Source organism: Haemaphysalis longicornis, unplaced genomic scaffold (genome assembly GCF_048455015.1).
Source record: "Haemaphysalis longicornis isolate Haplotype H1 unplaced genomic scaffold, Haemaphysalis longicornis Haplotype H1 scaffold_8, whole genome shotgun sequence".
NCBI classification, from domain to species: domain Eukaryota; kingdom Metazoa; phylum Arthropoda; class Arachnida; order Ixodida; family Ixodidae; genus Haemaphysalis; species Haemaphysalis longicornis.
Genome location: NW_027526445.1, coordinates 186,892,820 through 186,906,394, shown reverse-complemented (window position 1 = coordinate 186,906,394; position 13,575 = coordinate 186,892,820). Strand labels below are relative to the sequence as shown.

Here is a 13,575-nt window from a genome sequence, read left to right as displayed (position 1 = left end):
TTGTGAAGCCTACGGCTATCCGACTGGGCCGTTCCGACACGGTAGAACTAGTTTAGATTTCGGAATTGGACTTTTAGTCAGGTTGCATAGGAGAAAGCTTCGCATTTTAACCGTCTTTCTCTCAAGAACGGCGGCTTTATTCGTATGTTATTCCGATCGTATGGCTCGCACCAAACGTGTACGCGAACAAGAAATTATATATTTCCCCCCCCTCAATGCCAAACGCTCCTGAACAATCCCACCCCGGGTACTCGCCCAGTATTTAGAAAAATGTGGCTCAGAAAAAGAAAAAAAAAACATTTACGTCATATTAAACAACGGTTATAAAGCCAAATATTTACTACAGTTCGCACTTCACGAGGTAGATTTTCTCGTCTTTGTCGCTGCATCCAACTGCGTCCTGCTTGTATATCGCAGTCCCTTTTGTCACAGTACATTTCGTTGACACAGAGGATGCTACTGCCCTTTCTTCTTTTGAAGAAGAGTTTATAGTACCACCCCCGTCAATATGCTGATGGGTGTCTGCAGTGTCTCCACGATAGCAGAGCGCTATTTCGAATTTTGAAAAGTAGTTATCTATTCATTGTGATGTGATACAGCATCTTCGCCTACGCCAGTGCATTTTTTCAATCCTAATTCAACGTGAAACCCGTCAGCGGTGTGTAAAAAACACGAAAGCGGTCACAAGGCAAGAAAAATGATCCAACAATGCAACTATGGCTAATCTATGTAAAGATTAATCTATGTAAAGATTAGGTAAGAATAATGGTGACAGTCTATAGACACTCATAACTCTATCAGAGAAGAGCTCATCGCGGAGGCAATAGCTCACATACACTGCGCAATGGCGGGTCACCATTCCGATCAGAAAAAACGCACTTTTTAAAAAAGCTACGCCCGTTAAGATACATAAGCTCACACGGCTTGGGTTTTAAACTGTCAAAATGCCCATTGTGTTAGGCGTAACTTGTTACTGATTTTTCAAGGACCACTGAAGAAAAAGCTTTGGTGTAGCGTTATACGGCAGACTCGACGACTGCCTGGTAAAATGTCTAAGACCTATTCCAAAGACGGCTTTAAAAGGGAAGGAAAAAGGCCGCTAGGGGGCCCGAGCATGCACACGCATTCCACAACGGCTCCCAGTACTTTTGGCCATAAAACTGGATTATCAATATCCACGACATCGTGGATTGCACCCGGCAAACCAGCAAGGCTTCCGGTTCATCTGGGTACCAGCTACAAGGCCGTCGGAGCACCCAGCAGCCAAATAACAACGGCTGAAGACTCTGCCACGTCCGCCCAGTAGCTAGGCCTAACCAGGTCTGGCGCGCCACCGATGCACTCGCCACCGCACGCCGGCGGGCCAGCTGCTGATCGCCACAGCTTCTGCGCCAGTACTATGGAAAATATCGTCGACGGTGAAGACATCGACCCGGCGGACCTAACCCAGCCTGGCTGGATAGCAGTACGCCGGAAACAACAAGCCCACCAGACTGCTGAGCAGAGTGTCATGCAGGCAAGTGCACAGCAAGGCCCATCGCGCTCTCTGCGAAACGGCAAGAAACGCCAGGCTCGGCGCCAGCCTCCGGCGGAACCTCTTCCCGCTACTGACATCAAAATAATCCTGCGTCCGCGTGGCGGCCTGGCACTTACATCGGTCGCTCTAGCTACGCTAGCGGACATAATTCAAACACAGGCAGGACTGGGCCCTAACAATGAAGACCAAGTCCGCATACAGCAGGTATCCAACTTTATAATCATAAGCACTCCAACCGAAGAACGTGCTATGAAATACGCAAGCATAACTTCTCTCACGCTGAAGGGGAAGCAGTACGAGATTGCTGCGCACGTTGCCGCACCAGCGAACACAGTGATGGGAGTAATATTCAATATACCGGATGACGACACCCCGGAGCAGGTCCTCAACAGCGTCTGCCAGTACAACCCCGGCCTGAAGATACTGGACGCTAGGCGTCTCAATAACTCCAACATCGCTCAGATACTATTCGACGGTACCAAAGTCCCCTACTGGCTGCGCTACCCTGCAGCGACCTATCGCTGCAAGCCGTTCCGCAGAAAGTCTGAGGCGTGCGCAGCGTGCTGGCAGCCAGGACACCGTCGCGATGTGTGCCCCAACGCCCAAGCGTCTCCTCGCTGCCCTGTATGTGGGACTGTAAACGCGACCGAAAATCATTCGTGTGTGCCGAAGTGCATCGTGTGCGCCGGACCGCACCCAACAGGGGCTGTGGACTGCCCTAAGCGATATCAACCGCGCCGTAAGCCAGTCACCTACGCACAAGCTGCGTCCCAAGCTCAAGATCCCAACAAGGACCCCTTCCCAGCCCTTCCAAACGCCGCACACCGTGACCCCAAGGGGCCTTCCGCAGGCAAACGAAACCATTCGAAAGAGTCCCAGCAGCAAGGGCCTCCTCAAGACAGCCGGAAAACACAGGTGAGCTGCCCACGCGCACCTCCCAGCAGCTCGCTACAATGTTCCTCTCTTTCCCCCCCATTCGCAACCCCCCAAACAGACATCCTAAAAGAGTTGCAATCAATTCGCGCCGAGATCAACTTATTGCGGCAAGGAAATGCTGCACTTAAACGTGAGAACCTCCTACTAAAACAGGCAACCTCCCCTCAGGTAGATGTATCTGAGAACTCCACGCCACCGCCGCCAAAACGGAGGGCAACATCTGACGCTCCTGTCGCCCCAAAAGAATCTTCGAACATGGAGGAACGCCTAGCCTCCTTCGAAAATACGTGTAGGCAGGCTCTCTCCGAGCAAAAAGAGGAGTACATTAACCTCCATCAAACCCTCATGAGCAATCAGGTTGCCATGCAGGCTACAATCGAAGCTATGCGAACCGCAATGCAAAATTACTTTCAGGGAATGACAACCACTTTCAACGCCCCTGTAGCTACTCAAGTAATCCCGCAACCAATGTATGATCAGGCGATTGGCCAAGCACAGTGAAACCCTCAAAGTCTGGCAGTGGAATTGCCGCGGTTTCGGCAGGAAACGTTCCAACCTACAAATGCTGCTAACGACAGAAGCGGAAGCTCCCTCGGTAATTGCACTACAGGAGGCAGGCCCTAACGTTAAACTTCTCGGATATCAATCGTTCCAAACTTCAAATAACCCATACACGGCTACCCTGGTCCAAAGAAACATCCCGGCAGACAGGTTTCAGTTCGACAGCGTTGACATACCACATGATCTGGTGGTTCTTTACCCCCCAAAGAGCACTGCCTCTCGACTATACGTCCTCAATGTTTATAGCGGGCCCCGGGCTCACACCCACACCTTTAAGAATCTCTTTAGCTGGGCCGTACAAACAGCTCAACAATGCCCACTAATAATAGTAGGTGATTTTAATGCGCCTCACAATGCATGGGGCTATAACAGGAACACCAGAAAAGGGCGTCTTCCCTGGGAACATGTGCAGTCCCTCCGGTTAACAGTTGAATCAGACCCCTCCATACCCACTCGAATTGGTAACAGCGTGCAGAAAGATACTGCACCAGACCTCACTCTCACTAGCAGGGTAGGAAAGGCACAGTGGAGCTGCACGGACCACTCATTAGGAAGCGACCACTACATCATTCAACTCAGTATCTCTCTTTCCTCAAACCTCAAACCGCGCTTGAGACAGCATCATCTAACAAACTGGGATGAATTTAGGCAAACCCGCACTCAACGAGACCCTCCGGACATTAACGCCAATACACTACAGAGCTGGGTGGACCAATTAATAGAGGATAAACGTAAGCACGACCAACCACTAGAACCCGAGTGTAAGGGTTGCAGGCGCCAGCGACGCTGCAAAGTCGAAAGCGTGGGAAGCGGCGATTCCCTGAAGGGCGCCTGAAGGGCTTTCTGGCAGCCAGCCTGTCAACAGCAGGCGGCCTTTGGATCATGCCGCCTGCGTGGAGACGAATTGTCTTGAGCCTCAGCGGTGCTGTGGCGTTGTTTTGAGCGGCGAGTCGCAAAGCACAGTACGAGCGTGGGAAACCGCGGGTCGGATGCTCGATGAGCTTTTGCGTGGACGCGGTGGCGGTCGCTTCGGGGGCCGCCTGCGCGCGCGTTTAGCCAGAGGGATGGTTGTAAAACAAAGTGGCCCGACGCGCTTCTGATAACGGGGAGCAAGGGGCTGTCAACCGTGCTTTGTCGGCGGCCGATTGGGGCCGTGGTTGGGTCTTTGTTGGCCCGCGCGCACACTAAGGAGATGCGAAGATGTTTCGTTGGGAATGCGACGCCGCGGGGTCCGCGCGCCCCATATGGTTTCTGCCGAGGATCGCCCGTCAATGGCGGAGAGCCTCGAGAGGCGCGCTGCGTTCGTTAAGAGAAACGGATACGGGTCACCCCGCGTTTGTGTTCTCGGTCCAGCTTTGGACAAGGCGTTATACGCGTAAAGTGCGGGCGTGGGAACGGGCAGGGGAGGCGGCGTGCGTAGAAGCTTGCCCCGGGCGCTTGCACGTGTTTCCTCGGATGTTTGAGTGCTTGTTGTATTTGCTTGGTTCGTTTTTCTGATCTCTTCCTTGTTTTTTCTGGTGGGAGAGAGTGACCAGCGTTTGAGGGTTACGGGGGGCGTTGCCCACCGTGGTTTAGGCCCGGATCTACTAATCCATCCTATCAGGTGTCCAGGAGATACTGATTGGCCCGTGTATCGGGGGTGGGGCCTAAGTAACCCATTAAAACCACGAGACACGAGGTCTCGGGGTCGAATCCTCGGGTTTTAATGTGCTATGCACGGCCGGCGTATTGCCGGGCTAGCCAGGTCAGGCTAGGGAGGATCTCACCACTTGGGTAGTTTTAAGGTCAGGGTCCGTCGCTGACGGGGGTGCCGCGTGCACAAAGTTTTAGCTGACCTAGAACCCCATTTTACTTCTTACTTTGTTAACTCTATCTTCAGTTTGTCAATACTCTGTATATATCTTCTGTGTAAATATACAGTTTCGAAAACCCTCCATCAACCATCGTCGTCGTGTCGTCAAGTGCCGCCACCATCAGGCACCAACGCAGATCATCATCATCTTCAACAACATCAAGAAGAACAACGAACCTACTAGAACCTTTACTGGCGCAGTCGGCAAGGATCTGCGAGGCGCGACGACAAGGAGGACGACGACTGAAGAACAACAAGTAAGGGCGCATCTGCAACGGGGGAAGACATCGTCTACTGGAAGCCCGTGCAGACAGCGGGACGGCGAGTTGACGGCTTGCCGGGGACCAGCAGGAGCAACGAAGGCGTCGACATAGCGTCGGCGTCGGAGCGACTACTGGGGAAGCAGCGCATCAGGTGTGTGACTGCGGACACTGACTGAACGCCGTGATCGTGCGGTGAGGAGCAGCAGGGAAGAGAGACCACCTGGAAGACGACGGCGTCTGTCACAGCGCGTCGTGGGGTGAGTCCCTTTTGCCTTCACCCGTGTGCGATCACTGCCGTTTTGTCAGGGCATGAATTAGTGTAAACTACGATTTAGTTCGTATAGCTAATCATGGCGAGCAATAATCGCTCAGTCGAAGCGATGGAAGCAGAGCTCAGGGCTGTTCGGGAGAACATTAGGGAATTAGAGCGGGAGCTCGAGCTAATGGAACAGCGCGAAAGAGCCCGGCAGTTGCCGCGGCGGGGAGCGGCTGAACAAAAGCTGTGTGAGGCGACGCCGCATTGTCAGCCGAGCACCGATAAGGCGGCCGTGTCAGAGGCGGGGGGACGCGCGTGCGTCGCACCCGTTGCGGCCGCCGCAGGGGTTCACGAGCCGCCGCCCGACCCCGCCGCGGGGTGGTCAGTTTATTCAGACCACGAAAAGTATAGAGAGACCGCACGCGAGTGTCTGGTCTCACGCCGGTGCGGGATTGCGATCCCGGGAGCGGAGCCTTCAGGTCAGTTGGCGAATGCTCAGGAGCCGGGGCCGGCCGACGAGGCCGTAACAGTGAAGGGTGAGGCGACGCAGCATTGCCTGCCGAGTGCCAACGGAGCAGCGGCTGTTGCTGTCCCAGCGGCAGAGGTGGGATGCGAATGCGTCGCAGTTGGTGCAGTAGCACCACGGCTTCAGGTGTCGCCGCCCGATGCTGGCTCGGGCCGGTCAGTAAATCCAGACCACGGGCAATCTCAGGAGTACGCAAGCGAGGGTGTAGACATACACCACCGTGAGGCTGTAATCCAGGTAATCGAGCAGAAGGGGCAGACTAACGGCGCGGTCGCCGTATCTGAGGCCGCGAAGCGTAGTTATCGCCATCACCGCTCGCAGAGCGACGCGGTGGGCAGACGGTGTGCTTCGGTAGCGCTCCGCCCGCGAGATGATCTCGACGACAGGGAGTGTCGGGAGGAGCCAGCTGTCGCGGTTCCGCGAGAGAAGCAGAGCGACAGGGTCGAGCAGGACGCGCGGGTATGTCCAAAATGCCCCTCGGGCATGGTTCTGCAGCAAGCAGACGAGAGGCGCGTACAGGGCTCGGCGGAGCAAGGGCACAAGCCGCTTGAAATTGAGCATCGTGTCACGCCGGTAAGATCGCGTGAACGGGCAAGCGAGCTGAGGTGTTCTTGCAGTAATGGAGAGATCGACACCTTCAGTGCGGGCAAGCGTTTGTTCGCTTGCAAGGGCCTTCCAGGCGAGGTTTCGCGTTGTCGAGCCAGGGGTAGCTTCATACACAGGCGCGGAGAGTTTTCTCCGGCGCAGGTTAAATACCCACCGGATGTCAGGCGCTCATTTTGGGTGGCCTGGGGTTATTTTGGTCAGTTGTGGCTTTTCGGTGGCCAGGTTGAGCTCGAGGTAGAGTTGCGCGAAGGGGCAGCTCTAGGCGAGGACGGAAGGGTGTCCATTTTTCTGCGGTGTTCCTAAGGGAGCGGCAGTGTTCGCATGCGGGTGCATGGCGGGGGAACCCTCCTGTGTAATCGAGAACTTTGTGTCGCAACAATGACTGCTCGTGCTGCCGAAGAAGACAGCGACACGAGACGTTGCGGACTGGCACCGGGTGTGTTTGTGTTTCGCTAGCGGAGCACAGCGAACTGTACGCTGTGTAGCGACCATGGTGCTACACCGGACATTTTTTTTTCTTCGTTTGGAACTCTTATTATTTTGGGAGTGTCCTTGTTCGAAGGGTTTGTGTGCATGCATGCTCGTGTGAGCGTGTTTTCAGTACACGAGTGTTTTCATTGTCGCTTTGCACGCCTGCATTTAGTTTGTGTTATTCACGTGGTGACCAGTGGGCCCCTACGTGAATCTTGTGACGGGCGTGTAAGGGTTGCAGGCGCCAGCGACGCTGCAAAGTCGAAAGCGTGGGAAGCGGCGATTCCCTGAAGGGCGCCTGAAGGGCTTTCTGGCAGCCAGCCTGTCAACAGCAGGCGGCCTTTGGATCATGCCGCCTGCGTGGAGACGAATTGTCTTGAGCCTCAGCGGTGCTGTGGCGTTGTTTTGAGCGGCGAGTCGCAAAGCACAGTACGAGCGTGGGAAACCGCGGGTCGGATGCTCGATGAGCTTTTGCGTGGACGCGGTGGCGGTCGCTTCGGGGGCCGCCTGCGCGCGCGTTTAGCCAGAGGGATGGTTGTAAAACAAAGTGGCCCGACGCGCTTCTGATAACGGGGAGCAAGGGGCTGTCAACCGTGCTTTGTCGGCGGCCGATTGGGGCCGTGGTTGGGTCTTTGTTGGCCCGCGCGCACACTAAGGAGATGCGAAGATGTTTCGTTGGGAATGCGACGCCGCGGGGTCCGCGCGCCCCATATGGTTTCTGCCGAGGATCGCCCGTCAATGGCGGAGAGCCTCGAGAGGCGCGCTGCGTTCGTTAAGAGAAACGGATACGGGTCACCCCGCGTTTGTGTTCTCGGTCCAGCTTTGGACAAGGCGTTATACGCGTAAAGTGCGGGCGTGGGAACGGGCAGGGGAGGCGGCGTGCGTAGAAGCTTGCCCCGGGCGCTTGCACGTGTTTCCTCGGATGTTTGAGTGCTTGTTGTATTTGCTTGGTTCGTTTTTCTGATCTCTTCCTTGTTTTTTCTGGTGGGAGAGAGTGACCAGCGTTTGAGGGTTACGGGGGGCGTTGCCCACCGTGGTTTAGGCCCGGATCTACTAATCCATCCTATCAGGTGTCCAGGAGATACTGATTGGCCCGTGTATCGGGGGTGGGGCCTAAGTAACCCATTAAAACCACGAGACACGAGGTCTCGGGGTCGAATCCTCGGGTTTTAATGTGCTATGCACGGCCGGCGTATTGCCGGGCTAGCCAGGTCAGGCTAGGGAGGATCTCACCACTTGGGTAGTTTTAAGGTCAGGGTCCGTCGCTGACGGGGGTGCCGCGTGCACAAAGTTTTAGCTGACCTAGAACCCCATTTTACTTCTTACTTTGTTAACTCTATCTTCAGTTTGTCAATACTCTGTATATATCTTCTGTGTAAATATACAGTTTCGAAAACCCTCCATCAACCATCGTCGTCGTGTCGTCAAGTGCCGCCACCATCAGGCACCAACGCAGATCATCATCAACAACAAGGAAGAACATCGAACCTTGACATTTACTCCGAGATACCCGCAGAAATAGTAGACACCCGCCTGCACCATATGTGGGCTGCATACAAGAGTATACAGCGCAGATGGAAATGCAATAAACGTAACCACCGCCTCAGACGAAAACTAGCGGAACTTGAACAAGCAATCGAAACACACGCCGCAGAGCTTGCTCAAGCCCAATGGGGACAACTCTGTGACCAAATGAAAGGGAACCTGAGTATGCGCCGAACATGGTCCTTACTCAGACACTTGCTGGACCCTGTAAAATCCAAAACTGTGCAAAAAAATCGTCTCACACAAATAGTTCAGAGCTACCCGGGAACGAACCAACAGCTCCTAGAGCGAACCAAAACGCTTTACATAGCGAATGGTACCAGAGTCACTCTACCTCCTTATCAGGGAAAAGAAAACACAGAATTAGACAAAGATGTAACAGAAGCGGAGGTTCGAGCTGCACTTCTTCACCTGCGCCCAGGGTCGGCACCCGGCATGGATGGCATAACTAACAAAATGCTTCGCAATTTAGATGACCTATCAATTTACACCCTCACTCAGTATTTCAACTATTATTGGACCAACGGTACCTTACCCGCATCGTGGAAGCACGCGAAAATTTCTCTTATTCCAAAACCGGGCAAGCCTCTTTCTCTCGACCATCTCCGTCCAATTTCCCTTACCTCGTGTATGGGCAAAGTAATGGAGCATGTCATCCATGCACGATTGGTCAAGTACCTGGCCCAGACTGACGCCCTCCCCCATACCATGATAGGCTTCCGGGCGGGATTGTCTACTCAAGATGTGCACCTGCAGTTATTTCATGATGTTATTACGCCACCCTCAAAGGTGGACGCGGCAGCCATTCTCACACTAGACCTTACCAAGGCATTCGATAGAGTGTCCCATACGGCCATACTGAATGGCTTGGAATCCATAGCTCCCGGCCAACGTACATATAACTACGTCAGAAGTTTCTTCACATCCCGTACGGCCATACTCCAAATCGGTGACATCACGTCAGACGTAATTGAATTACCTTCAAGAGGCACACCCCAGGGAGCAGTCCTCTCCCCGCTGCTATTTAATCTCGCTATGCTTAATATCCCACGCAAACTGGATCAGGTCCCAAATCTTCGATATAGCCTGTACGCCGATGACATAACCCTTTGGACGTCGAGAGGCAGTGACGCTCAAATAGAAAGTACCCTGCAGAGAGGAGCCCAAATTGTCATTGATGAGGCAAGAATGGCAGGTTTAGAATGCTCCCCAGCTAAATCAGAAGTTCTCGTGCTCCCAGCCAAGCGAGTCTCCCAGCCACCCTCAAACATAACAATCCGTATTGGCGAAACGGATGTACCGAATGTACCCAGCATAAAGATATTGGGGTTAATTATTCAGAGCAATCGTGCCAACACTCGCTTCATGGCGCAACTCACGACTCAAGTGAACCAAACAATTGGACTATTACGGCGTGTAGCAGCCCGGAATAAAGGACTCAAAGAAGCTGAAAGAATCCGACTAATCCAAACATTTGTAATCAGCCGTATTACCTACTCGCTACCATACCTTAACCCATCCCCGATCGAACTGAACAAGGTAAATTGCCTCATTCGTAAAGTCTATAAGACAGCCTTACAAATACCCCACACCACTTCCACTGCCAGGTTGGAACAGTTGGGCGTCTACAATACAGCCGAGGAACTAATAGAGGCCCACAGGCTCAATCAGCTATCGCGACTGTCGGCATCCCCTACCGGCCAACAAATCATGCACAGACTGAATCTGCGAGCCCCGCTAACTGCCGATACCGGAGTCCCCATCCCCCATGAAATTCACGCACAACTTCTCATTCGCCCTCTCCCGCGAAACATGCACCCGATACACAATCAAAAGCGCACCCAAGCACGGTATACGTGGACGCGGCCGAATACGGACATCACGACGCTTATGCTGTGACGGCTCTGTATGACCCCAACACCCCACCCATCAATTCCCTTACTGTATGCACCCGAAATCCTGCAACGGCAGAAGAGGCGGCTATTGCGCTGGCACTAGCTCACCGGCCGACCCCTGCAATCATAATTTCAGATTCGAAAACGGCCATCAAAAACTTCGCCAAAGGGACTATTTCCCCTCAGGCACTCAAAATTCTCGTACAAAATCCTCCTAACACCGAAGTGGAATTGATCTGGACTACTGCCCATACAGGGTTGGGGGGTAACGAGGCGGTCAACCAAGCAGCTCGAGAGCTCACGACCCGAGCAGGACCAAGCCTCGTCCCCTTACATGGAGCCCGATCAGCCCGAGACAGTTTACTAAGCTATCAAGAAATCACCGCACACTACCGCCTCTCCCGCCGAATGTATCCGCCCGCACATCGGGATCTTACTAATGCCGAAGAACGTCTGTGGCGCCTACTACAGACGAACACGCTGCCATGTCGCTCCATACTGCACCATATTCATCCGAATTTATATCTGTCACCTACTTGCCCTGCCTGTGGTGCGAAGGACACAGTCGCCCATCTCATATGGGCATGCTCTGAAGACCCCTTTCCCTTGATCCCCTCAGAAGAGCTCTGGGAGAAGGCGCTGGGCAGCTCGGACTTGCAGACCCAGAAGAGTCTCGCGGAAAGAGCTGCCGTGGTCACCGGCAGGCTGCGGCTGTCGGTCACCGAACGCACTTAACCGGGCTTTGGAATAAAGTGTTTTCTCTCTCTCTCTCTCTTAAAAGGGAAGGTACAAACACGGTTCGTTCCCGAAGCCGCACGTACACGTGTAAAGAATGACAGCGGTACATTTTAAAATAAAATTTAAAAAAACACGCCAGTACGAAAGCGTTAGTCAAATGTATTTACAACGTACAGCGTTAAAAAAAAAAATCCCGGGCCATCTCCAATAACGCGAAACCTGGGGAGGGGCGAAGCATGCAGTGTATATATTGGGGAATAGAGGTATACAGCTTTGCTGTAAAAGCCTCTTGTCTTTGAAGCACGAAGCTCCCTGGCGCAAGGCGTAAACGAGTGTCCCGCTGTTCTTTTTTTTTTTTTTGTAGGCGTTACGAAGCGCTCCAGCGCGTGGCGTAAACGAGTGTCCTCGCGTTTTAATAGCGTGACTACATGAGACAACGCTTACGACGACGGCATGAGACGCCGGCAGCTCCAGCCCCTAAAGGGCTTCGCCCCTACTAATAAGGGTTTTTTTTTTTTTTTGCGCCAAAAGACAGCCGCATGCCCTGAATCAATGAAACCCATTTTGGCTATGTCTGGAGGCGAACCTCTTAAAGCTTCTTTACGCGAACAAGTATACACAAGGAATGCAGCAGGCACTGGGCGGCCGGCGTAAGAAACTGGTACTGAAGGTTCCGCGTCTTTCGCGTTGCGTGACGGTCATTTCCGTGCAGTGCCGTGAAGCAGCACAAAGGGGGAAAGAAGGGGGAATTCTAGCTGTGACGCACACACGGAGCCTGAGAACGGTCATACGCGCTTCGCCCAACGCACCTCATTTCCTTTCCCCGCCTAGACGGCAGAACGAATGGGCGCGCAGCGCGATAGCCCGTGCACGGACAAGTCGCGAGTGGGCATGCGAGCCGCTTTTCAAGCACGCAAACCAGACGTCCGACAAACACTGATGCAAGCAGAAACACGAAAGGACTCAGGTTAGCGCGCGGCCTCACAATACATGTTTTTCACAGCGACATGACGAGCCTTTCGCGTGTGCGGTACAAGAGGAACGAAAAGCTAATTGGCTTCATACGCGGCACTCGTTACTCTTGCTCCAATTTATTTATTATTTCCACTCTTTACCCCAAACAGCGCTAAACGCGAAAGGCCGTCACTTGGAGAAAAAGTTCCTCGGCAAGAACGAACGTGCGCCGGGGCGTTTCATTCCAAGCCCGGGCACAACTCGGGTGGGAAGAGAAAGGAACAAAAGCGTGGCAGCGTTAACAAGCTCGCGGCACGACTCGGAGTGGGCGCCCAAGCATACCCGCATAAGCTAACTTCAAGTCAACGTGGTACCGCCCACTCTGAAATGGCTTAAAACACGGGCAAACTGGGTTTCTTAAAAGGGCCTTCTCCGCACGAATGACTAGTTTGGTGGGAAACGCAGCTTTCCAGGGTGGCGCGCGCGCGTGTGCGCCGCTTTTATTTTCCTTTCCTTTTTTTTTTTTGCCTCTTTCGACTCGTTTCGTTGGTAGTTGGACGACGTTGACGAATAACAGGCATGCAAACGTCATGTGCTCTCGGCCAAAGAGGAGGGGGAAAAAAACTCAAAAAGTGCACCCGGAAAAAGACAAGTCGTAATGAACTTTGCCGAATTAAAGGCAGCAAGCAGGCGGTCCCGAAGGGCGTCCGGTTGGGTAACATGGGCTCTCGTGGTCCATCTGGTCCTTTTAGCTGATTGCCAGAAACACGACGTGGAACCTGATTTGGGCGGGCTTCCAGTTAGTGTCTCCCCTTGTCGCACTCCTGGTCCGCAGACCAAATGAGAGCGGCGGGTGACCAGGTGACACTTTGCGCGTCTGTGCAACGCGACCGCATAAGTAAGGCAATTCGACTTTCAGGTCCGCCCGCAAGGGGACCCCGGGTTTCACCGGAAAGCGGGTAACCTGGCCGGGACAGTCCACTCAATCTCACGATTCTCTGCGGCGCCTGCAGCCGTACGCGGTAGGCGTCAACTTGGTCTCAACGGCCCACATTCCGACCACAATCCCCGCGGACTTGGTTGCGTACGCACCAAAGGGGAGGAAGAGAGGGGATCTCCGACCGAAACAACCCGCACTACACCTTCACGAGTGATGGCGCAGTGCGGGACCAGAGACAGATGACGACGAAAGAGGACAATATAACCACGGCAGCAGCCATTCAACAAAGCACGCGGCGCACGATTGGCCAACTAGCCATTACTTAGTCCAGTGAACCATTTGCTGCGTAAGCCGAGGAAAGCGAACGTGCTAAACGATTCAAACGCACGAGGAACATAAACGAGGGCTTTCTTGAAGTCTCAAGTGACCCGGCATCTTCATTCACTTCGGGCTGATCGGGCCTCGTTCGGCCGTCCTCCCTCACATTGTGAGAGA

The 13,575-nt window shown here is 53.7% G+C and overlaps 1 protein-coding gene across 1 annotated transcript in view; it reads right to left on the bottom strand.

The window, feature by feature from the left end:
* Ttv (exostosin glycosyltransferase 1 ttv) overlaps positions 1-13,575 on the bottom strand; it is a 157,228-nt gene that overhangs the window by 45,812 nt on the left and 97,841 nt on the right. The gene's annotated exons all lie outside the window — the stretch shown is intronic.